At 38.7% G+C, this 24,203-nt stretch overlaps 1 protein-coding gene across 7 annotated transcripts in view; it reads left to right on the plus strand.

The window, feature by feature from the left end:
• The window catches only part of SOCS6 (suppressor of cytokine signaling 6), a 38,541-nt gene that overhangs the window by 8,540 nt on the left and 5,798 nt on the right, over window positions 1–24,203 (plus strand). For 5 of the 7 annotated variants that reach the window (XM_078347000.1, XM_078346997.1, XM_078346996.1 and 2 more), the window contains one exon: window positions 23,992–24,167. The exons of the other annotated variants lie outside the window; for them this stretch is intronic. The gene's annotated coding sequence lies outside the window, so the exon portion shown is untranslated. The remainder of the gene's footprint in view (window positions 1–23,991; window positions 24,168–24,203) is intronic. 7 annotated transcript variants of the gene reach the window in all.

Genomic DNA, 24,203 nt, shown 5'->3' on the forward strand with positions numbered 1-24,203 from the left:
AATTGCTCTTCAAATTAGAGCTTTTGTGTTAAGATCTGAAGGCTCTGAGAGCAGTCATAACAGTTCTGTTACTTTTCAGTTATTTTTATATGCATGTTGCCTTTAAAAATTAGACATTTTTGCTTTAGTAGTTCAATAGATTTAAGAGATTTTAATATATAAACAAATGACTTTTAGTCTTGAAGAAAATGAAAAAGCAATGAAGAAACTTAATTAAAACACTTTGCTATAGTACAGAATAAAAACAAAACAACATCTTTGTTCATAGTTTGTCAAATTCTGAAAGAATCTTACCTACTTGGTAGTTTATAATTCATGAGGTCATGCTTTTTTATAGGCAATGAATGTGGTGAGAAACCCCCCTCCACGAAAAATACAAAAATTAGCTGGGCGTAGTGGCACACACCTGTAATCCCAGCTACTTGGGAGGCTGAGGCAGGAGAATTGCTTGAACCCAGGCTGCGGAGGTTGCAGTGAGCCTAGATCATGCCATTGTACTCCAGCCTGAGCAACAAGAGCAAAACGTCGTCTTAAAAAAAAAAAACAAGTGTTCAACAATTCAGTTAACTCAGACACTACCCAGAGTAAGTACAGACTCTGCAGGCAATGGGCTGAATCCTGTAAGACTGCCCCAGCTTCAGATGTCAGTTACAAGTCCCAGGCCTCTCATCCTTCTGACTGACTGGCTACAAATCAGGGGTTCCTGCTGTCTCCTCCTCAGATTAGATAATTTGCTAGAATAAAACTCAGGTAAACATTTTTATAAAGGGTTAACTCAGCAACAGCCCGGTGGAAGAGGTGCATGGAGCAAGCACGGGAGGACGTGGAGCTTCTGTGCCCTCCTAGGGTGACCTCCTGCCCAGCCCACCTTGTTTGCACAAGGTCCCTGAATCTCCTGGTTGGAGTTTCTGTAGAACTCAATCTCTAACCCTTTCTTTTTCTCTCAAGCATAGGAACTGTGGGGGCAGGGCTGAAAGTTCCACCCTCTAGGCAGTAGGTCTCTGGGTGACCAGCCCCATCCTGAGGCCGAGAGTCACAGCATTAGCATTCACACTTGTGATTGAAAGGGGCTTGTTTTGAACAACAAAAAATACTTCTATCTCAGGAAATCCCAAAGATGTAGGTAGGAACTCTGCCAGGAACTAGGGACAAAGATGAAATGTTTCTTATGCCACATTTTTCTGAATTGGTTAAGTGCAAATAAGACAACAAAAAATGATATAACCATTTACGCAACACTTGCGTTAGGTGTTATAAATAATCTCGAGATGACTTAAAGTATAGGGGAGGATGTACATAGGGTATATGCAGATACTATGACATTTATATAAGGGACTTGAGCATTCACAGCTTTTGGTATCGGTGGGGGTCCTGGAGCCGGTCCCCCAGGAATACTGAGGGTGACTTTGTACATAGAAAGACAGTGGTCAACTGGTGTATAGGTGTACTACTTTTTAAATGCAGCCTGCTAAAACTTGAATGGAAAAATTAAGGAGAGGTGTGCAGCCATTTAATCAATCACTTCTTTATGTTTTTTTTTTTCTTGAGACAAGGTCTCTGTCTGTTGCCCAGGCTGGAGTCTAGGGCCGTGATCTTGACTCACTGCAACCTCTGCCTCCTGGATTCAGGCAATTATCTTGCCTCAGTCTCCCGAGTAGCTGGGATTACAGGCACCGACCACCACACCTGTCTACTTTTTGTGTTTTTTTTTAGTAGAGGCAAAGTTTCACCAGGTTGGCCAGGTTAGTCTCGAACTCTTGACCTCAAGTGATCCGCCCGCATCAGCCTCCCAAAGTGCTGGGATTACAGGTGTGAGCCACCTCGCCCAGCCTCATTAATCAATTATTATAAGCCAACACTATTAGCATTTTAACATGATTGACATTATGAATACTTGCTCCATATTCAGTTTAATAAATAAGAATGCGTTGAACACAATTGTAGTGAAGGATGCTTAGAAATGCTCATGGAAAAGCTGTTCTTTGCTTGTTAGATATCTAAATCTGTACACTTATTATTTTCGAGTCAGATGCTTTTAGAACTGGACATGATTTAGAGATTATCCCCTATTTTATATGGAGATTCACTCAGTATACCTCTGTAAACTTAGGCTGATGCAACCCCATATTTTCCTGTCAATAGCTGACAGAGTAGGAGTTAATCACTCGAAAGTTTATTAGAAGTTTTGCTGTAAATATAAATTTATTTTTAAGTTTAAATTGATAACTTTAAGTTCATTTTTCTTAATTTGGCTGTGTTTAACTTTTTAAAATCTACCTTTGTAGCCATGCGCTGTTCATATTGCCTTTTAAATTAGAGCTGATTGTCGTAAGACCGAAGAGCCCTGAAAGAAGTCAAAGCAGTTGCTTTATGCTAATTATGCAGATGTAATCATGTTCTTATGTAGTTGTAGACATTTATTATGTTTGCATGTAGTTGCCAAGAAGTGTGAAAATGTCTGAGATTTTTGCCTTAAACACAAGCTCAAAGGCAGGCTCACCAGTTAACCTGCTACAGTTTTCATGGATGCTGCCAGAAGACGTCAGACTAGTGGGTCAGAGATAAAATACTACCTTATTACAGTAGTAGCCAGAGTGTCAGCATCTGTCCCAGTTTGTTGAGACATGTTGAGAATAGAATGGGGCAGGGGAAAGAAAGCAAGGAAACGAATTAAGAGGTATTGCCGTAATGCAGGAGAAAGAGGACAGCAGCTTGGTCTTAGTATATTGTCAAAAAGTATTTGGATTCTGCATAGGTTTTGGAGGTAGCTGAAATTGGGATTTCATGACATACTAGATGAGGTATGGGAGAAAGAAAGGAGCCAAGGGTGATTCTGAGTGTTCTTATCTGATCATTGGAAGAATGTGGAGTAGCTGGAAGTGGAAGTATGATAGAGAAGATTTAAACCTGCAAGTGGGGCGGGTGTGGGGATGGGTAGGAAAGAGCCAGAGTTTAGTTTTGAACTTGTGAAGTTTCAGGTGTCTGCAAGACATCAAAGTCTGGTCCCGAAGGGAGCTGAATATAACTAGCATGTAAATGAAGAGAGAGAATTCGGGAGTGTAAGGCCCGTCCGATGCTATAGAATGTCATTAGCATGAGTGAAATCATGGATGGAGACCAAAGTCTGAGTGTTGGGGCACTCCCATTATGACTCCAGAGGGAGACCAGCAAAGGAGTCACACTGAGGGACCTTGAGTGTGTGGTGTGCTTAGCAAAGAGATAAACTTATGTTGAAGGAAACGAGTGCTCAGTGGTCACTCAGAGCCTCTAGGATTGGGTCTGAGAACTCACACTAGACTTGCAATGTGGGCACCACTGGTGACTTTGACAAGAGCTGCTCTGTGCTGTGACTGGTAGAGAAGGCCTTGGTGTGGGTGTAAGAGAAGATGGGAGAGGAATCGTGGGCATCGGTAGACACAGTTCTCCTGAGGCGTTTTGCTGCAAAGGGAATGAGAGAGATGGGGCTGTAGCCGGTGGGGAAAGTGGGTCCCCACGAATTTGTTTATATGTATGAGAAATAACATTTTCAGAAATGACCAGCAGAGTGAGGAAATTCTTGGGAGATTAAGTATGCCAGAAGAGGGTGGGGGCCCCTGAGCAAGACAGCAGGATGGAGTAGGTGGAAACATGGTGCTGAGGAGGGGGTATATGGGGTGCCGAGTCCAAGGTCTCCTGATGTTCCTTTTCTCAGTGAAATAGGAAGCTGGGCCATCTGCTGAGATAGGAAATGGGGGAGTGCTCCAGCAGTAATGGGAAGTGCTCCAGGGTTGGAGAAGAGAGAGAGAAAGTGAAATGGTAGGCAGGGGAGGAGAAGAACGGACCAGGGAAAAGTAGTTTGATTTCCAGGCAGCATTAAGGACCCACCTGTGGGTCATGGCGGTGACTACAAAGTGAGACCCATCAGACCAGTTGTTTTTTTTCCAGCCTCATTCAGCTCTATGGGTGCAGGCAAGACATAAGTAGAGTTAAATTGACTAATGTGTTTTTGCCAAGAGAGGTTTTCAGAAGGTATACACAAGGAAACGATTACAGTGATGAATTATGGAATATAAACTGAATAGGAAGGGAAGAGTCTTGAAAAGCTGGTAGGCTTATCACTCTTGTCATTTAGACTTTGAATATTTGAGGACAGTTCCTATCTGTCTATCTATCTATACACCAGTACAAAAATTTTTAAGTCAGATTTGCAAAAAGTTATTTTGAGCAGATAAAGGGTGAAAAGGCTACCTAGGTTCTACCAAAGCCAAAGAATAAAATTAAAAACAAAAGGCTACAGAAAAACCCAATAGTTTCATCTTTTGATTTATTTTTTGTTTGGCAGTCATGGTATAACTGAAAGCCCGGAAAGGGCCTTGCATTTTTAAATGGATTTGCTCAACCATTTACTTTTAAAAAAGTAATTAAGAACAAATAAGCTCACAGTTTTTATTCATATAGAAACACTGCATGTTCACTATGGGATGTTTTGAAAATAATGTTTACAAAAATTTTGCCACCCAGTTAACAGTTCAGCTGTACTTCATGGTCCAGTTTTCCTCCCTATTCTTTCTGTGTGATTGAACCACATACATATAATTTTGTTTCCTGTGTTTTTGCTCTTAACAAATGAACAATATGAATTTTCCCCTCATGTTATTTATAACTCTGCATAAATATCAATTTCAGTGGTTCTCTAAAGTTCTATTATGTAAATGTGCCAGGATTTTGTTTACTCAGACTGTTGGAAACTAGGATGTATCCAATTTTTTAAATTTAAATATACTCTTTGTCATACATGATCCAGAGAACATTTCTATGTGTTTTTTTCTTTAAGATTTATAAAAACAGCGTGATTGGGTCAAGGAGTATGATTATGTTTCAGTTGCATATTGCCAGATTAATTTTTATGACTATATTAAGATACCTTCAACCGGGTGCGATGGCTCACAGCTGTAATCCCAGCATTTTGGGAGGCTGAGGCAGGTGGATCATCGGAGGTCAGGAGTTCAAGACCAGCCTGGCCAACATGGTGAAACCCATGTCTACCAAAAAGACAAAAATTAGCCGGGAGTGGTGGCATATGCCTGTAATCCCAGCTACAGAAGGCTGAAGTAGGAGGCTGAGGCAGGAGAATTGCTTGAACCCAGGAAGCAGAGATTGTACCACTGAACTCCAGCCTGGGCGACAGAGTGAGACTCTGTCTCAGAAAACAAAACAAAACAAAACAAAAACTTTTGAAGCAGTGAATATAACCATTTAGAAAAATCTTTGCTGATTTGACTTTTGGAAAATTATACTATTTAATTTGTATAGCTCTGATTCTTGTGAGAGTTAATATTTTTCCATAAATGTGTTGAGTGAATTGGTTATATGTGTGGAGAAATGTAAATCCCTACCTACCTCACATATAAATCAGTACTAGATTAATCAAGGACTTAAATGTGAAAACCAAAACAACTTTACAGCCAATAAAGAACATGTGATCTCAGTGTCAGATGAATTTTTTAAGTCAATAGGAGGGGCAGATAATAAAGGTAAACGGATACATTTGACTAAAATAAAATGGAGAAACTGCTGATCCTCAGGTACTAGGAAATAAAAAGTCAAGATACAAGGTCAATGCAGCTGTAAAGAAAAAAGAAGAAACAGGATGACCTGTATGAACCGATACGGAGTGACTTCTAGGGGTCCAAAGTCCACCTGCCCTGTGATAAATTTTTTTGTTCTCTATATTTAGCCACACCCTTAATCATCACTTTCCCGCAATAAGGAAAAAAGAAAAACTTTATTTAAAAGCCAACCCTGGGCTGGGCATGGTGGCTCATGCCTGTAATCCCAGTACTTTGGGAGGCTGAGGTTGGTGGATTACAAGGGCAGGAGATTGAGACCATCCTGGCTAACATGGCGAAACACTGTCTCTACTGAAAATACAAAAAATTAGCTGGGTGTGGTGTTAGGCACCTGTAGTCCCAGCTTCTTGGGAGGTTGCAGTGAGCCGAGATCATGCCATTGCACTCCAGCCTGGGTGACAGAGCATGACTCCATCTCAAAAAAAAAACAAAAAGCCAACCCATCTTACATTCCCACCAGCAGTGTATAAGGTTTCTCGTTTCTCTGCATCCCTGCCTTTGTCATGATACTGTCACGATAGTGGATATGTAGTGGTATCTTTTTGTGGCTTTAATTTACATTTTGAATGACTAATACTATTAAGGACCTTTTTGTGAGCTTATTTTGTGTATTGCCTTTGGTCAAAGGTCTGTTCACATTTTTTGCTCATTTGAAAAATTAGATTTTATTTATATCTTGGTACAATCTCTTGTCAGTTATGATATACAGATATTTTCTTCTAGCCTGTGGCTTATCTTCCTTTTAATGGTTTGTTTTTGAAACACAAACATTTTAAATTTTAGTTATTACATTTTAATGAAGTCTAACTTAGCAGAGTTTTTCTCTTACATATTGTGCTTTTGGTATTGTGTCTAAGGACTCTGTCCAAACTGGGGTCACAAAGTTGTTTTTAGAAGTTTTATAGTTTTAGCTCATACATTTAGGTATACGATCCACTTTGACTTAATTCTTACCTAAGGTGTGAAGTAAGGGTTTACATTTTTGTTTTTAGCTATCCAGTTGTCTCAGCACCATTTATCAAGAAGGCTTTGCTCATTGACTTGTCTTGGCACTTTTCTTGAAAATCAATCAACTATAAAAATATGAGGATTTATTTCCAGACTCCTTTATTCTGTGATGTGTATGCCAGTCTCTATGCCAGCAGCACACTGTCTTGATTCCTATAGTTTTATAAGCACTTTTGAAATTGGATAGTGTAACTTCATTGTTTTTCAAAATTGCATTTTAACATAAATTTTAGGAATGTTGTGTCAGTTAATATGTGAAAGAACCTACTAAGCTTTTGATAGGGATTATTTGAATCTATAGATCAATTTTGGAAAAATTACCATATTAAAAATATTGAATCTTCCAGTTGAAAACCATGGAATTTCTAATTATTTAGAAACTCTACATTCTGTTAGCAGTGTTTTATAGTTTTGACTGTATGAATTTTGTACTTCATTTGAGATGTCGAACTCCACTTGCAGAGGTCTGTCCTGCAGACCGTGCATGACTCAGTGACAGATGAATGAAATACACTGTCACACACCAGAGTACAGTAAGAGAGTCGGGCTAGGGGGTTGTCAGCTGCTCTCAGAGGGCGATGCAGCTAACCAACTACTTCCTGTTCCTCCTCGAATTTATTCAGTATACATTTGATAACAGGGGTTCTAAGTCAACATACTTGTGGATAATTAATGTAAAAGAGTGGCTTTATGAATGATAAAAGGTTTTGGTTCTGGGGCTCAGAGTAAACACCATTAATGGGTAATCCCTCTTTGACTCCCCCCTGAGAGGGCCATCTGGCACAAAGTTTACATGAGTAAACAGAGTAGAGACAAAGAAATGTGGGGTAAACAGACTTAACTGGGGCAGCTTCTGTTATCCTTAATCTTCACCCTATGACCTAATGCTCTGACATAAGAAGTGGCTGCCTTCAGCCCATTCCATAAATTAATGAAAACCTTTCAGCCTTCCAAAAGGTTTGAGACTGTAATCTTACCACTTTCTCTAATATTTCCCTTAATATTTTGCCACCCATCCTGAGTGAATCTCAGCATTTCATTTGTTAAATGTATTCCTGAGTAATTTTATTTTTTGTGAATGGAATTGTTTTCTTAATTCATGTTTGGTTTGCTAGTAGTTTTATTCTTGCTAGGTTTATAGGGTCTTTTTGTATGTGTGATTTCCTTGGGTTTTTCTACATGTAAGATTTTGTCAGCTGGCCAGGTGTGGGGGCTTATGCCTATAATTTCAGCACTTTGGGAGACCAAGGATGGAGGATCACTTGAGCCCAGGAGTTCAAGACCAGCCTGGGAAGCATAGGGAAACCCTTCTCTATTAAAAAATTACCCAGGTGTGGTGGTGTGCACGTGTAATCCAAGCTACTTGGAAGACTAAGGCAAGAGGATTGGTTGAGCTCAGGAAGTTGAGGCTGCAGTGAGCTGTGATCATGCCACTGCACTCCAGCCGGGGTGACAGAGTGAGATCCTGTCTCAAAAAACCAAAAAAGAAAAAAACTAATATTGTGTCAACTGTGAGAAAAGGCAGTTTTATTTCTTCCTTTCCAATTTGTATGCATTTTTTTTCTTCTTCCACTGGCTAAACCTTCAGTACAGTGTTGAGTTAGAGGGTGTGAGAGCAGATGTCCTTGTCTTGCTCCCAGTCTTTAGTGGCAAAGCATTCAGTCCTTCGCCATTAAGTATGATGTTAGCTGTAGGTTTTTCCTAATTGCCCTTAATTAGTATGAGCAAGTTTCCTTCTATTCTTAGCTTATAAAAAGTTTCTATCATCAGTAACAGGTGTTGTCAATGCCTTCCTGCAACTATTAAGATGATTATGTGTTTTTTCCCTTCTTTATTAGTATGTGGTAGTGCATTAATTGGTTATTGATGTTAAACCAACCTGGATAAATGTCATTTGGTTGAAGTATATAATGATTTTTATTTGTTGCTGAATTCCTTTGCTGATGTTTTGTTAAGAAGTTTTGGCCAAGTGTGGTGGCTCCCACCTGTAATCCTAACACTTTGGGAGGTCTAGACTGGAGGATTGTTTGAGCCCAGGAATTCTAGACCAGCTTGGGCAACATAGGTAGACTCCATCTTTACAAAAAATGAAAAATTAGCCAGGTGCATGTGCCTGTGGTCCCAGGTATTTGGGAGGCTGAGAGAGGAAGATCACTTGAGCCTGGAGATGGAGGCTGCAGCGAGCCATGATTGCACCACTCTAGCCTGGACAGCAAAGTGAGACCTTGTCTCTAAAAATAACAAAGAATTGGCCAGGTGCGGTGGCTCAAGCCTGTAGTCCCAGCACTTTGGGAGGCCAAGGCGGGTGGATCATGAGGTCAACAGATCGAGACCATCCTGGTCAACATGGTGAAACCCCATCTCTACCAAAAATACAAAAAATTAGCTGGGCACGGTGGCACATGCCTGTAATCCCAGCTACTCAGGAGGCTGAGGCAGGGGAATTGCCTGAACCCAGGAGGCGGAGGTTGCGGTGAGCCAAGATCGCGCCATTGCACTCCAACCTGGGTAACAAGAGTGAAACTCCGTCTCAAAAAAAAAAAGAATTTTTTGTGCCAGTGTTCATGATGGTTCATGATGTTGATTTGGAGTTTTCTTGTGGTGTCTTTGCCTTTGGTATCAGGGTAATACTGGCCTCACTGAGTGGCTTGTGACGTGTTCCTTTCTTGTCTGTTAGCTGAGAGAGTTTGTGAATATTTGCATTAATTCTTTAAATCTTTGGTGAAATTTACTAGTGAAGCCACCCGAGCCTGATACTTCTTTATGGGAAGGTTTTGGAAGGTTTTTGATTAACAGTTCTAACTTCTTTACTCGTTGTCGGTCTATTTAGATTCTCCTTTTTTGTGGGGGGGGGGGGGTCAGATTTTGTAATTTGTGTCTTTCTAGGATTTTGTCCATTTTCTCCTAAGTTTTCTAATTTGTTGGTAAAAGGTGGTTTATAGTATTTCCATATAATGCTTTAAGTTCCCATAGGTTTGATAGTGATAGCCTCTCTTTCATTTCTGATTTTGCTAATTTATGTCTTCTTTCTTAATTTCTTTGTCAGTCTAGCCTAAAGCTTTGTTTTTTATCTTTTCAAATGACCTACTTTTGGTTTTGTTTCTTTCCTCTAGTTTTTCTGTTTTCTATTTTATTAATTTCCACTCTAGCATTTACTATTTTATTCTGCTTTCATTGGGTTTAGTTCTTTTCTAATTTCTTAAGGGTGAACGTTTAGGTTATTGATTCGAGACCTTTTCTGATACAGGCATTTAAAGTTGTACATTTTCTTCTAAGCACTACTTTAGCTGCATCCCATAAATTTGTGTATGTTTTATTTCCATTCTGTCAAATATTTTTTAACTTCTCTTGTGACTTTTAATCTTTGGGCCATTGGTTATTTAGAAGAGTTTTGTTTCATTTCAAAATATTTGGTGTTTTTCCAGATTTATTTCTGTTGTAGATATATACTTTACCTCCATTGTGATCAGAGAACATACTTGGTATAATCATAGCATTAGTCTTTTTGCATTTTTTGAGGCTTTTGGAGACAGGGTCTTGCTCTGTCACCCAGACTGGCGTGTAGTGGCGTAATCGTGGTCAAGGCGCAGCCCCAACACTCCTAGGTCAAGTGATCCTTCTGCCCCAGCTTCCCATGTAGCTGGGGCTACAGGCATGCACCACCATACCTGCTAATTTTATTTTATTTTTTTTGTAGCAACTAGGTCTTACTATGCTGCCCAGAGTGGTCTTAAATTCCTGGGCTCACATGATCCTCCCACCTTCACCTCCCCAAATTCTGGGTTTACAGTTGTGAGCCACCACACCTGGCTATTGAGGCTTGCTTTGGTCTATCCTGAAGAATGAAGCCTTGAAAAAATATTAATTAGGTCAAGTTAGTTGATAGTGTTGAAGTGCTGTATACCTTGCTATTTCCTCTTTATTTTTTCTATCATTTATGAAATTGGCTTTTTGAAATCTTCAAGTATTATTGAATTGTCTATGTTACCTTTCAATTCTCTCAGGCTTTGCTTTATGTATTTTGGGGTTTTATTAGGTGTATATGTGTTTACAATTGCTATGTCTTCAGTATGTATTGACCTTTTTATCATTTTGAAGTGTCCCTTTTTGCCTCCAGTAATACTTAGTCTGTTTTGTCTGATACTAATAGAGCTATTCTAGCTCGCATGATTATTACACACATGGAAACTTTTCCTGCCCTTTTTAAGTGGTTTGTGTCTTTCTGTGTTAGGGGAGTCTATTGTAGACAGCACATAGTTGTTTCTTTTTTAAAGAAAATTTAGTCTGACAATTTCTACTTTTTGAGTAGAACAACATCGGCAAGTTTTTCTGTAAGGTCAGGTTGTAAATGTGTTAGGCTTTTATGCTTTATGGCTTCTCAATGCAGCTTTGTTGCAGTGAGAAAGCAGCCGTAAAATATAGGTAACAAAGTAGGAGTGGCTTTATTCCAATTAAACCCTTATTTATGAACGTCGAAATTTGAATTTCACATAATTTTTAGGTGTCACTTTCTTTCGATCATTAAATAATATAAAAACTATCTTTTAGGTTAGGAACTACACAAAAAGGATGATGAAAAAGCTAAAGTTTGCTGACTCCTAGAGTAAGAGTTTAGTCATTCAAACTTAATGCCATTATTGATTCCTTTGGATTTATGTCCGTCATTTTGCCATTCTTTTTAAAATTTATTTTTGTTTATTTGTTCCTCTGTTACTGCATTATTTTGTGTTAAGTGCATATTTTTTGGTGTACCAGTTTAATTCCTTTGTTGACATTTTGTTTTATAAATAATATTGTATGAGTAATTTTCTTTGTGATTGCGCCACAAATCACTCCATGTATCTTTACTTATCACAGTCTACAGCAAAATAACGGTACCTTAATGCTGATAAAATATAGGCACTTGGCTTCATGTTCTTTTCCTCCCCTGACTTTGTGCCATTATTGTCATTATTATTGTTATTATCATTATTATTTTTTTTTTTTTGAGACAGAATCTCACCCTCTTGTCCAGGCTGGAGTGCAGTGGTGCGATCTTGGCTTACTGCAACTTCCATCTCCCAGGTTCAAGCGATGCTCCTGCCTCCGCCTCCCTAGTAGCTGGGATTACAGGCGGGCATCAGAATGCCCAGCTAATTTTTTTGTATTTTTAGTAGAGACAGGATTTCACCATGTTGGCCAGGCTGGTCTCGAACTCTTGGACCTCAGGTGATTCACACACCTCAGCCTCCCAGAGTGCTGAGATTATGGATGTGAACCACCACGCCCAGCCTGTGCTATTATTTATGTAAATTACTATATGTTGTATGTTACAACCTCAATGGTACTGTTACAATTATTAACTTATACAATCTCATGCCCTTTGAAGAAGAGAAAAAATGAAAAAAATATATTTGTAGTATTTTAAATTAACCTACATATTTATCATTTCCAGTCATCACCAAGTGTGATGAATTCAAAGTACTGAAATGGTTGCTATTGACAGTTTAGTTCAGCTTCATAGTTACTTTTGGGGAAGGAGATTTATTGATCTTCTCATTTTTCCTTTTTTTTAAAATGTATTTTTTTATAAATGATTAAAAATTTTATTTTTGAGACAGAGTATCACTCTGTTGCCCAGGCTGGAGTGCAGTGGTGCAGTCACAGCTCACTGCAGCCTCAACCTTCTTCCCAGGCTCAGGTGATCCTTGTACCTCAGCCTCCTGAGTAGCTGGGACTGCAGGTATGCACCACCATGCCTGGCTAATTTTTGGGGTTTTTTTTTTTTGTGGTTGTTGTTTGTTTTTTGCAGAGTCAGGGTCTTCCTGTGTTGCCCACGCTGGTTTTGAACTCCTGGACTCAAGAGAACTGCCCACCTTGGCCTTCCAAAGTGCTAGGATTACAGGCGTGAGCCACCAAGCCTGGCCGGCCCCCTCATTCCATCATGCCAAAAGTGAATCCCCCAGGTATATACTGCTTTTATCCCCATTTTCACTTGAGGAACTGAGACGTGGATGTCCAAGGTAATTAGGAAATAGTAGTTGCGATGTGGACTCTTGTCTCCTGTCGGTGCTCTTAATCATGAGGCTCCGTGTTGCCATGCCTGATGTTAGGTGAGGGCACATTCCAGTAAAATGGCAGTTTCTGAGTCATGTACCACGGGTTCAGCACTTGTGTCCATTACTTGGCAACTTTTTTTTGTGACTTTGGACAAATTATTAGATAAAATATTGTCTTCCACATAGAGCGCTTGTGAGGATTCAGGAAGATGAACATAACATTGTGAGTGCATAACCTCCAAGTGAGTGGCACTGGAGAAGCCTCAGTGATAGGAAGCCTGCCCTCCTTCCTCCTGGCCTGAGTTAGGTGTGGCTCTGAGTGATGATGGTTTTCTGAGTATGTTTCTCTTAGAGTGCTTCTCAGTTTCCTGCACGTGTTCACCAGTGTGAACACTACACTAGAATTTAAGACCCTAGAAGGTAGTGAGTTCATCTTTTGTCCTTCTCTTTTCATTATTGCTTGAAGAGGGCAGCAAAAGGCTGAGATGAGTATCGGGTACTTGGAATGAGGGTAGGCATGAAGATAATACTTGGCTTCATGGGATTAAAAGCTAGAAAGAATTGGGAACAGTTTGGGAAGGCTTGGGTAGTTGTTCATACCTTTGACCCTGAGGGCATCGGGGTTCTGCTTTTCTTTTCTTTTCTTTTTTTTTTTTTGAGACGGAGTTTCTTTCTTGTTACCCAGGCTGGAGTGCAATGGCACGATCTCGGCTCACTGCAACCTCCGCCTCATGGGTTCAGGCAATTCTCCTGCCTCAGCCTCCTGAGTAGCTGGGATTACAGGCACGCGCCACCATGCCCAGCTACTTTTTGGATCTTTAGTAGAGACGGGGTTTCACCATTTTGACCAGGATGGTCTCGATCTCTTGACCTCATGATCCACCCGCCTCGGCCTCCCAAAGTGCTGTGATTATAGGCATGAACCACCGTGCCCGGCCGGTTCTGCTTTTCATGATACCAGGTGAATGAAACACAGAGAGATGGTTTTTTTACTTAGAGTGCCTTATTTTACCTTAAATTGTACCTGAACACTTTATGGGGTAGAGTGTTCCTTTTGTAGTAATGTAAAATCTGCTCAACAGTTACAGAAAAGGCTAATATAGAAAATAAAAGTCAGCTGAGCTTCCTGATCCCTTTTCCTGTTCATGAGATGTGATCACTGTTACTTCTTTATTCTTTGAAACATTTACTGTGCACTTTTAGGCATATACATTTATATATAAATGAGATAATCTTTACATTTAGTTTGGTAACTTGATTTTTTCCCCCCAATAATGCATTGTGGACATCTTGCTTTATCTCTAGAACATTTCCATTGGGTACTGATTATAATTTATTAAACTAATCTAATGATTTTTTATGGTTATTGCTGCTTCCTGACATTTAGGTTCCACGTTTTTGCCAAAATGAATTATGTAGTAAATGTTTTGTGTAGAGAAGTGAGCTCTAAAATCAGTTGTGTGATTTTAGGCAAGTTTCTTAACCTCTCTGTATCTCAGCTTCCCCATCTAGATGTTGAGAATATTAGTACTACTGCTTTTACTAGCTGCAAACATCTGCATAGCCTAATATGAGCTAGGCATTGTTTTAAAGACATCACATATATTAACCCGTTTAAACTTCACAACTAACCTGAGTGATGGGTACTGATATTTTTTAGATCACACAATTATTCAATGGTGGAGCCAAAAGATAGCACATGAACTTATGCAGTCTGGTTCCACAGTGCATAGTACCAAACTTACAGGGTTGTAACAAAGATTTGGCACATATTAGGCCAATATGTGGTCTGTATTTACCAATATTAAGTCAATGATTGAGTAATGTTTGCTTTTTTTTCAATTAATGCAATAAGGAAATTGTTGTCCATATGTATTTGTGTTTGGCATGAGTATAGATGCAAAGGACAAATCACTAGTAGCATCATTACTTGGTTAAGTATATATCAATTTAAATTTTTGATAAATATTTTTAAGTCATTTTTACAAAGTTGCACCAATTTATTACAATCATTAGTTTTGAGTGCTCAGTTCGGGATGCCTTTCCCAACATTAAGTGTTACTAATTTAAGTTTCTCAAATTCACATGAGAGCTTATCTTGTTTTGGTTTGAATTTCCTTTTCGATGAATTTTAATAATTGATTTATAATTTGCGTTCAGTGAAATCATCTTTTTTAGTTGCATTTTATGGAATTCTGACAAATTCATTTGGTCATATAAACACTGCCACAATCAAGATATAGAACAATTTTCATTACACTGAAATTCTTTGGATTTTATTTTATTTTATTTTATTTTTTTCTGAGACGGAGTCTTGCGCTGTCGCCAAGCTAAAGTACCATGGCACGATCTCAGCTCACTGCAACCTGCGCCTCCCGGGTCAAGCAGTTCTCCTGCCTCAGCCTCCAGAGTAGCTGGGACTACAGGCACACGTCACCATGCATGGCTACTTTTTGTATTTTTAATAGAGTCAGGGTTTCACCGTGTTGGTCAGGTTGGGAAATAGTTGTCTTAAGCCCTTATCAGCACGTGTGTTCTCCTAAAGGGAAAAGAGCCTTGGTAGCTCCTTGATCACTTTCTCAGTTTCTTTGACAATTATTAGCTTTTTTTGGATTCCTGTGTCTTCTGCTGCAAATTTTGGTAATATATATTTTACTGTAAAATTATCCTTTTCATCTGAATTTCAAATTAATTGTCATAGAATTTTCAAAGTAATTTTGCACATTTTGATTTCTCATGAATGTGTGGTTATTGCTCTATTTCCAATTTTGTATAAGCACATTTCCCTTTCTTGATTATGCCAACTAGTTGTTTTCCAATTGAGTTTTCTCTTGTGTAATCAAAGAATCAACTGTTGTAAGTTTTAATCCTGTTACTTTCTATTTTCTAATTCATTAATTTGTGCTTTTATCTTTATTTTTCCTGATTTTTCTTTTGCTGGCTGGGGGTTTATAATTACTTCTTGAATTGAATGCATAATTTATTTCTTTTAATTCCATACCATTTAGTTTTGTAAATGTTTAAATCTTTGAATTTTTCTGTAGGGTCTTGCAGAATCACATAGATTTTGGTATGTAGCATTTTCTTTTTCTTTTTTCCCGAGATGGAGTCTCACTCTGTCGCCCAGACTGGAGTGCAGTGGCGCGATCCTGGCTCACTGCAGCCTCTGCCTCCTGGGTTTAAGCGATTCTCCTGCCTCAGCCTCCCAAGTAGCTTGGATTACAGGTGCCTACTACCACGCCTGGCTAAGTTTTATATTTTTAGTAGAGACAGGGTTTCACCATGTTGGCCAGGCTGCTGTTGAATTAACTTCAAATGATCTGCCTGCCTCAGTCTCCCAAAGTGCTGGTATTACAGGCGTGAGCCACTGTGCTCAGCCAATATATAGCATTTTCATTGTTAGTATACTGTTTTTGTTCATTTTGAGATTTTTGTTTCTGACTTGAATTATTTAAAGATGTTTGATGATTTTAGTTTACTTAATTATTTTTTGTTCTTTCTGTTTAGTTGTATTGCCTTGTGGTTAATTAAGGAGATCTCTCTGACTTTTAAAATTCATGAAGGTTTTCATTGGGGCCTTTAGTAACTGTTCCGTAAGTTCTTGGAGATGGGTTCTCATTTTTTAGGGTACAGAATTCCATATGTCTAAAAGATAGATTAATTATGTAATTTAATTTTGCTATGTTCTTCATTTTTGTTTACTTCCATTTTCCTTGGCTGAAAGAGACATTTAAATGCTGTTCCATTTTATGTGCAAAGGTTTTTGGCAGATTTTATCATTATATTATGGCTTATACTTTTCATAATCTGCCCCTTTTCATTTTGTTTGACCAGTTCCTCTTGAATGCAGTGTCGTCTCATCGTTGTTACTCCAGCTTCCTCATTGCTAGCCTGTGCCTTTCTCCATTCTTTTCTGTTACAGGACTCCTTTTTTTTTCCCCCAAATTTTTCAGAATTGGTATTTGTCAGTTAACTAAAAAACTTCACTGAACTAGGGACTCGTGTACTTTAAACATTTTATTTTAAATTAAAACAAGTAAGTACACTCTTTCATTAATTTCTAAATGTAGAACCAGCGTGTTTTCTTTAAATATCTATTGACTGAACTCTGTATCAGTCTAAATTATATAATCTGTGTCCTTATATAACACATCTAGGATTTCTAGTTTAGCACTTTGTTTAAGAAGATTGAGAAGTTAATTGCCTTTGCAAAGCAATCTTTGTACAAAGGCCTAGGTGTTTTTTTTTTCAAGGTATCATAGTGGATTTTTTTTTTGAGACAGAGTCTTGCTCTGTCGCCATGCGCCACGCTAGAGTGCAGTGGCGTGATCTTGGCTCACTGCAACCTCTGCCTCTCAGGTACCAGCAATCCTCCCACCTTAGCCTCTGAGTACCTGGGACTGCAAGCGCATACTATCATGCCCAACTAATTTTTATATTTTTTGGTAGAGACGGAGTTTCACCATGTTGGCTAGGCTGGCCTCGAACTCCTGACCTCAAGTGATCCACCCACCTCAGCGTCCCAAAGTGCTGGGATGACAGGCGTGAGCCACTGTACCTGACCTATTATTTATTATAGGACTAGGGTTTTTTTTTTCTTTCTTTTTTTTTTTATTTTGAGGACTGTTTCCCTAGTCTTTTAGAGTGGTTTTGCCTGTACCTGATTCTGCAGAAAACATTTTTAGCCACCTGCATTTATTTATTTCCAAATCAATCAGCACTTTTTTTTTTTTTTTTTTGTTGAGACAGAGTTTCGCTCTTGTTACCCAGGCTGGAGTGCAATGGCACAATCTCGGCTCACCGCAACCTCCGCCTCCTGGATTCAGGCAATTCTCCTGCCTCAGCCTCCTGAGTACTACTTTTATAGAAATCATTTTCCAAAGTATACTTATTTGTTCATGTGTTTAAACTGCATAATGAATTTAAATACAAAGTTTGCATCTGAGCATCAGCCACGCCCAGGAGCTATCTTTGGTGTTGGAGATACAGCAGTGACCACTACTGAAAACATTCCTATCTCAAGTAGAACACACTGAGTACAGCTATCTGGTAGCGTAAGAAAATCACAGGTACGATGAAGACGAGAACAGTTGGAAAGAGTGGACTACTGGAGAAATTTTACAGTGTTTTGAAACTTTGATACTTTTGAAACTTTTTGAGATAATTTGTTTTAGTGTATCCTTTCCGTATATAACATGATTGTTGCTTTCCAAAAACCAGATCTTAAAATATTTTTCTTCTCATAGTTGAATTTACCCCATTTATATGTATTGGTTGAAAAAAACATTTTGTAGTCTACGTCTTATCATATATTTATATTGTAATTCTTTTTTATTATATGGTCTGTTCCATTTCTCCTTTTTCTTTACTCCCTTTCTGGGACAACTTTGGTTATCTCTTATTTTTTCTTTTTTTTCCTAAGGGAATGGCAGATAGTGTTCTCACAGGTTTAGGAGCAGTGGAGTTGAATCTAAGAAACTGAGAAGAAAGTACATGAACGATGCAGGTTCAGAAATTGACAGTGCAACTTATGGTGCAGAGAGATATTTACAGCGCTATCAGCTCATCTTGTTAACTTTTTATGTGGATTCTTTGCTTTATGTTAAAGTCTTTCTTTTTGTTCTTTTAAATGCCTTCGCAGATACTTTAAGCCTGTGGCTCTGGTCTGTGGATCCTCTTTCATAATAATGCTGAAACATCATTTGCCTTTTTCACCGATGGTACAGAAAGCAATGGTGGATAAAACTGATGATGCCGTACCATGAGCCAAGGCAGTGGCACCAAACTGTAATACTAGTCATGTAATAGTTGTATGCTCTTTACTTTAGTAAGAACCAAGCATTTTAGTAAAAAGAAAAAAAAAATTTGGTTATACTTAAGGATACCATTGATGAAGCTATAAAAGTTATTAATTTTATTAAATCGTCACCCTGAGTATTCATCTTTGTAAAATCCTTTTTATGAAATGTGAATATTTGGAAGGTACTTTTCAGTACATACTGAAGAAGGAAGAGTGTCTTCAGGGGAAGCGCTTGTTGTTTGAATTGCTGGCCACACTAGCTAACTAGCTTCTTATTTTGTGAAATAACTGCTTTTACTAAAAACAACAATCAACCGACACACATGATTATTCCATCTGAGTTTTAATAGATATTTTCCCATAAATGATCAACATCAGCCTGTCACTTCAATAAAAACAAGTGACAATATTGTTACCAGTGATAAAATTAAAAGTTTCTTTCTTTTTTTTTTTTTTTGGAGCTGGAGTCTTGCTGTGTTGCCCAGGCTGGAGTGCAGTGGTGTGATCTTGACCCATCACAGCCTCTACTTCCTGGGTTCAAGTGATTCTCTTGCTTCAGCCTCCTGAGTAGGTGGGATTACAAGTGTGAGCCACAATGCCCAGCTAATGTTTGTATTTTTAGTAGAGTCGGGGTTTCATCACGTGGGCCAGGCTGGTCTTGAACTCCTGACCTCAAGTGATCCACCCACCTCGGCCTCCCAGAGTGCTGGGATTATAGGCGTGAGCCACCACACCCAGCCCAAATTCCATGTTTCAAGCAAAAATTACAGTTGTGGAAAGCTTGTCTCTACCACTGTTGACTTAACTGCTTTTCAGTACTTTAAAGGCTTTTCTAATGAAAGCAGTGGTGATATTCACGAATATGAGTTTGTCATATTGTATAATGAAATTACTAATATATGATGTTAGAAAACCATGATGCATATAAGATTTGTTCAAAATGCAAGGTGGACCAATGGGTTTGAATGTTATAGAGTAAAAAATTTCTTGTTATGGTTTCAGATTTTACAGGGCAATTTTACATTAAGAAACTATCATTCCTTGAATTTTGATATCATATCAAAGAAAAATATCCATAGTTAATATGGAAAGATTATTAAATAAAATATATTCTTCCTTTTTCCAACTATGTATCTGGAGGAGGCTGAATGTTCTTCTTACACTTTAATTAAAACTGCATACGGTAGTCCCGCTATGCACAGTTTCAGTCACCCACGGTGGATAGGTTACCCACAGGTCAGTGCAGTACAGGAAGATGCTTTTTTTTTTTTTAAATTTTTTATTGCATTTTAGGTTTTGGGGTACATGTACAGAACATGCAAGACAGTTGCATAGGTACACACATGGCAGTGTGTTTTGCTTCCTTTCTCCCCTTCACCCACATTTGGCATTTCTCCCCAGGCTATCCCTCCCCACCTCCCCCTCCCGCTGGCCCTCCCCTTTTCCCCCCAATAGACCCCAGTGTTTAATACTCCCCTCCCTGTGTCCATGTGTTCTCATTTTTCATCACCCGCCTATGAGTGAGAATATGCGGTGTTTCATTTTCTGTTCTTGTGTCAGTTTGCTGAGAATGATGTTCTCCAGCTTCATCCATGTCCCTACAAATGACACAAACTCATCATTTCTGATTGCTGCATAATATTTCATATTGTATATGTGCCACATTTTCCCAATCCAGTCTATCATCAGTGGGCATTTGGGTTGATTCCAGGTCTTTGCTATTGTAAACAGTGCTGCAATGAACATTCGTGTGCATGTGTCCTTATAGTAGAACGATTTATAGTCCTTTGGATATATACCCAGTAATGGGATTGCTGCGTCAAATGGAATTTCTATTTCTAAGGCCTTGAGGAATCGCCACACTGTCTTCCACAATGGTTGAACTAATTTACACTCCCACCAACAGTGTAAAAGTGTTCCTTTTTCTCCACATCCTCTCTAGCATCTGTTGTCTCCAGATTTTTTAATGATTGCCATTCTAACAGGCGTGAGATGGTATCTCAATGTGGTTTTGATTTGCATCTCTCTGATGACCAGTGACGATGAGCATTTTTTCATATGATTGTTGGCCTCATATATGTCTTCTTTTGTAAAGTGTCTGTTCATATCCTTTGCTCAGTTTTGAATGGGCTTGTTTGTTTTTTTCCTGTAAATCTGTTTGAGTTCTTTGTAAATTCTGGATATCAGACCTTTGTCAGATGGGTAAACTGCAGAAATTTTTTCCCATTCTGTTGGTTGCCGATTCACGCTAGAGACTTTCTTTTGCTGTGCAGAAGCTGTGGAGTTTGATTAGGTCCCATTTGTCTATTTTGGCCTTTGCTGCCAATGCTTTTGGTGAGGAAGATGCTTTGTGTGAGAGAGAGTCCACATTCTCATAGCTTTTATTACAATATATTGCTATAATTGTTCAATTTTTAAAATAAATTATAGTTGTTAATCTTTTACTGTGCCTAATTTAAAAATTAATATTTATCATAGTTATATGTGTATAGAAAAAAAGCAAAGTATACTTTATATAGGGATCTGTACTATCTGTGGTTTGAGGCATCCACTGAGGATCTTATATGTATCCTCTGCCGAGACTAGAGAGGGCTTCTGTACTGTAGCGGATTCAGTGCAGAAGCCAACATGAGGGTCTAGTAGCTATCGTCCTTTAAGTCAGGCAGAAGAGATTTACAGTAATGTAAAGTGGTGCTACTTTCACTGATTTTTATTACCATTCATAAAAATGTTGTTTATGTTAACATGTAATGAGTATATTGTCATTTTAAAATAAATTTAAAATTAGACTGGGCACAGTGCCTCACACCTGTAATCCCAGCACTTTGGGAAGCTGAGGTAGGAGAATTGCTTGAGGTCAGGAGTTCAAGTCCAGCCTGGGCAACATAGACCTCATCTCTACAAAAAAAAAATAGACAAAATTAGCCAAGCATGGTGGTGCATGCCTATAATACCAACTACTTGGGAGGCTGAGGTAGGAGCATCTCCTGAACCTGGGAGATTGAGGTTGCAGTGAGCCAAGATCATGCCTGGCCAAGACAGTGATACTCTGTGTCCTCAATAAATAAATAAATAACAAATTTTCTTTGGGGTTTTTTTTTTTTTGAGACTGTGTTTTCACTCTTGTTGCCCAGGCTGGAGTACAGTGGTGCGATCTTGGCTCACTACAACCTCCATCTTCTGATCTCAAGCAAATCTCCTGCCTCAGCCTCCTGAGTAGTTGGGATTACAGGCACACGCCACCTAATTTTTTTTTTTTATATTTTTAGTAGAGACAGGGTTTCACTATGTTTACCAGGGTGGTCTTGAACTCTTAACCTCTGGTGATCTACCTCCCTCGGCCTCCCAAAGTGCTGTGATTACAGGTGCTAGCCACTGTGCCCAGCCCGTTTTATTTTCTAGGAGGGTACATTTCAGTTGACACAACCCACATAAACAGTGCTGCTGCTTGTCTTCCAATAATTTTTAACAGAATAAAGGGGTTCTGAGACCAGAATGTTTGAGAACCACTGATGTAAGCAGTAGACTGGCAGGTAGGGCAGTTTGGCATAGGGAAAGAATGTGAGTTTTGCAGATAGCAGCCAGGTTTAGATTTTGGATCTGCTGTTTCTAGTAGCAAATTGTTTGACTTTGTTGGGCAAATTTGAATCTCTCTGATACCCAGTTTCCTCATTTCGTACAAGGGGGATAATAAAGCTGTTTTGTTTATGGAAGATTTAAGTAGTTGTTTGATCTAATTTTTTAATTGTGTGTTATGATGACTGACTACCTCAAGTCATTTCTTTAAGAAGAGGTTGAAATTATTTGAAGATGCTATCCTTTACTCATATAAAGTATTTGAATGTCGAAAGCTTTTTCCATTGAAACTTTATATATATTTTCAAGTATATGTGTAAACTTAAAATTTTACAATTAGAAAAGCAGTAAAACTAATTCAGAACATTTACTTAGGCACAAGACAGATGGTAATCCTATAAAAAGATGGCATATATTTTTGGATGTGCAAACAGAAAAACAGATACTCTTAAAAATTTTAGAGTAATCTTTGCCTTGAAATTGAAGGGAAGAGATAAAAGACCATATGGCCTAATAGAACTTTTTATGGTTTGTAATGTCTAGGATTGAATTTTTTTCTTTAATATTAGTATTGATGAATAGCTTACAAATATGGATTGGTAGTTGAAAAAGGTATCATTTTCAAGTAGGTAATAGCCAAATACTTTTACTGTGGTTGCCAGTCTCTCATGTTTTTGGGGTGATACTGGGAAGCAGAACTATTGGAATCTCACATTTAGGAGGGTTAATCAGTTACTGATTCTGGCAGTTGTAATACATCATTATGCTTGAGTAGAAGACATGCGACTAAGACAGTGAGTTCACCTAATATACGGCTTCATTTATTATTTAAAAGTAACGTGCTTCAGATATTTTAAATTTTTTATTTTTTATAACTTGTTCAGAAATGTAGTGCATGACAGGAGACTTATAAAAATTGCTTCTTCTTTTGGGCACATGATATTACTGATCCCCTGATAGGTTGTCTGATCTGGGTGGTTTTTAGTAAGAATGATTCCATCTGTACACCACCCAAATCCTATCCAAAACTAAAAGGAGACATTTACCAGGTTCTCTCTCCTGTGTACTATTATGTGACTGAAGGGTTGATACTACAGTGTATCTGTTCATACATCTGTCTGTCTCTCTTACTAGATTAGGAGACCGTCAGTTATTTATCAACCTGCATATTGCCACACAGGGCTGAACCAAGATGACTCAGCGGAGGCTGAGTAGGAGCTTAGCAAATGCGGAGTGAATTCATGAATGGGATCAAAGCTAGAGCCAGAGTCTTTTGCCAAGAAACTGAGTGACGCTAAACTGCTGGTTTGGGAGGTCAGAATCTTGTTCTGGATTTTATTAGCATTTCGCTCAAGTTCAAGCAAATTGCCTTGTCAAGGCATTATACTCTGATGGCTGCAGAGAAGGCAGCACATGGCCCTGGAGGAAAGAAAACTTTCTGCACAGTTTAAACAGAAGGCCTTTGTGAAGCAGTGTTACTAGGATCGCTTAACGTGGTTTATGGAACCAAGATTTCTTCCTGTGAAACGACTTAGAAAGTCTTTACAGAATTGAAATCTTGTATTTCAGTGGTAGAACAATGTACAAAAAAAGTTCAGAAAACGTATTTCTGGACACAGAAGTAAAAATTTGCCACGGGAAATTGCAAAAAAGTAAGAAATAATAATTTTGGAAATATGTTTCATAATCTTCCAAATAGATCAAAACTAGACACATCTCGTTTTTATGGGTGTACTTCAGAGATGAAAGCTTTTCAGCCTGCACACATTTGGCTTCTCTCTCCTCTGTGCTTGGAGAACTTGATGGTGAATGAGCCTATTCTCAAGGAAGTCCTGAGTATAGAGGAACATCTCTAGATAATTTATCGTAAATAATGAAATCTTTTTGTTTATTTTGGCGCCTGCTTGAATATTAAAATATACATAAGGTGTTGAGGAGCTGACTAGGCTTGTTTTTCCAGTTCTACGGAGCGCCTTTGCTGAGTGTCACGCTGGGACTCGGGCGGGCAGCGGAGGAGCAGTCTGGGTCAGTGCTGCAGGAGTGCGCAGGTCTAGCCTGGAGTCCAGCTGAAGAATGCGAACACGGGCCCACACTTTAGAGATTGTACCAAAAAGCGAGGTGCCAGAGAAAAGAAAGGTAGATGCAAGCTTTTTCTTTATAAACATGATCAAA

The sequence above is a fragment of the Callithrix jacchus genome, chromosome 13, assembly GCF_049354715.1.
Source record: "Callithrix jacchus isolate 240 chromosome 13, calJac240_pri, whole genome shotgun sequence".
Lineage (NCBI taxonomy): Eukaryota > Metazoa > Chordata > Mammalia > Primates > Cebidae > Callithrix > Callithrix jacchus.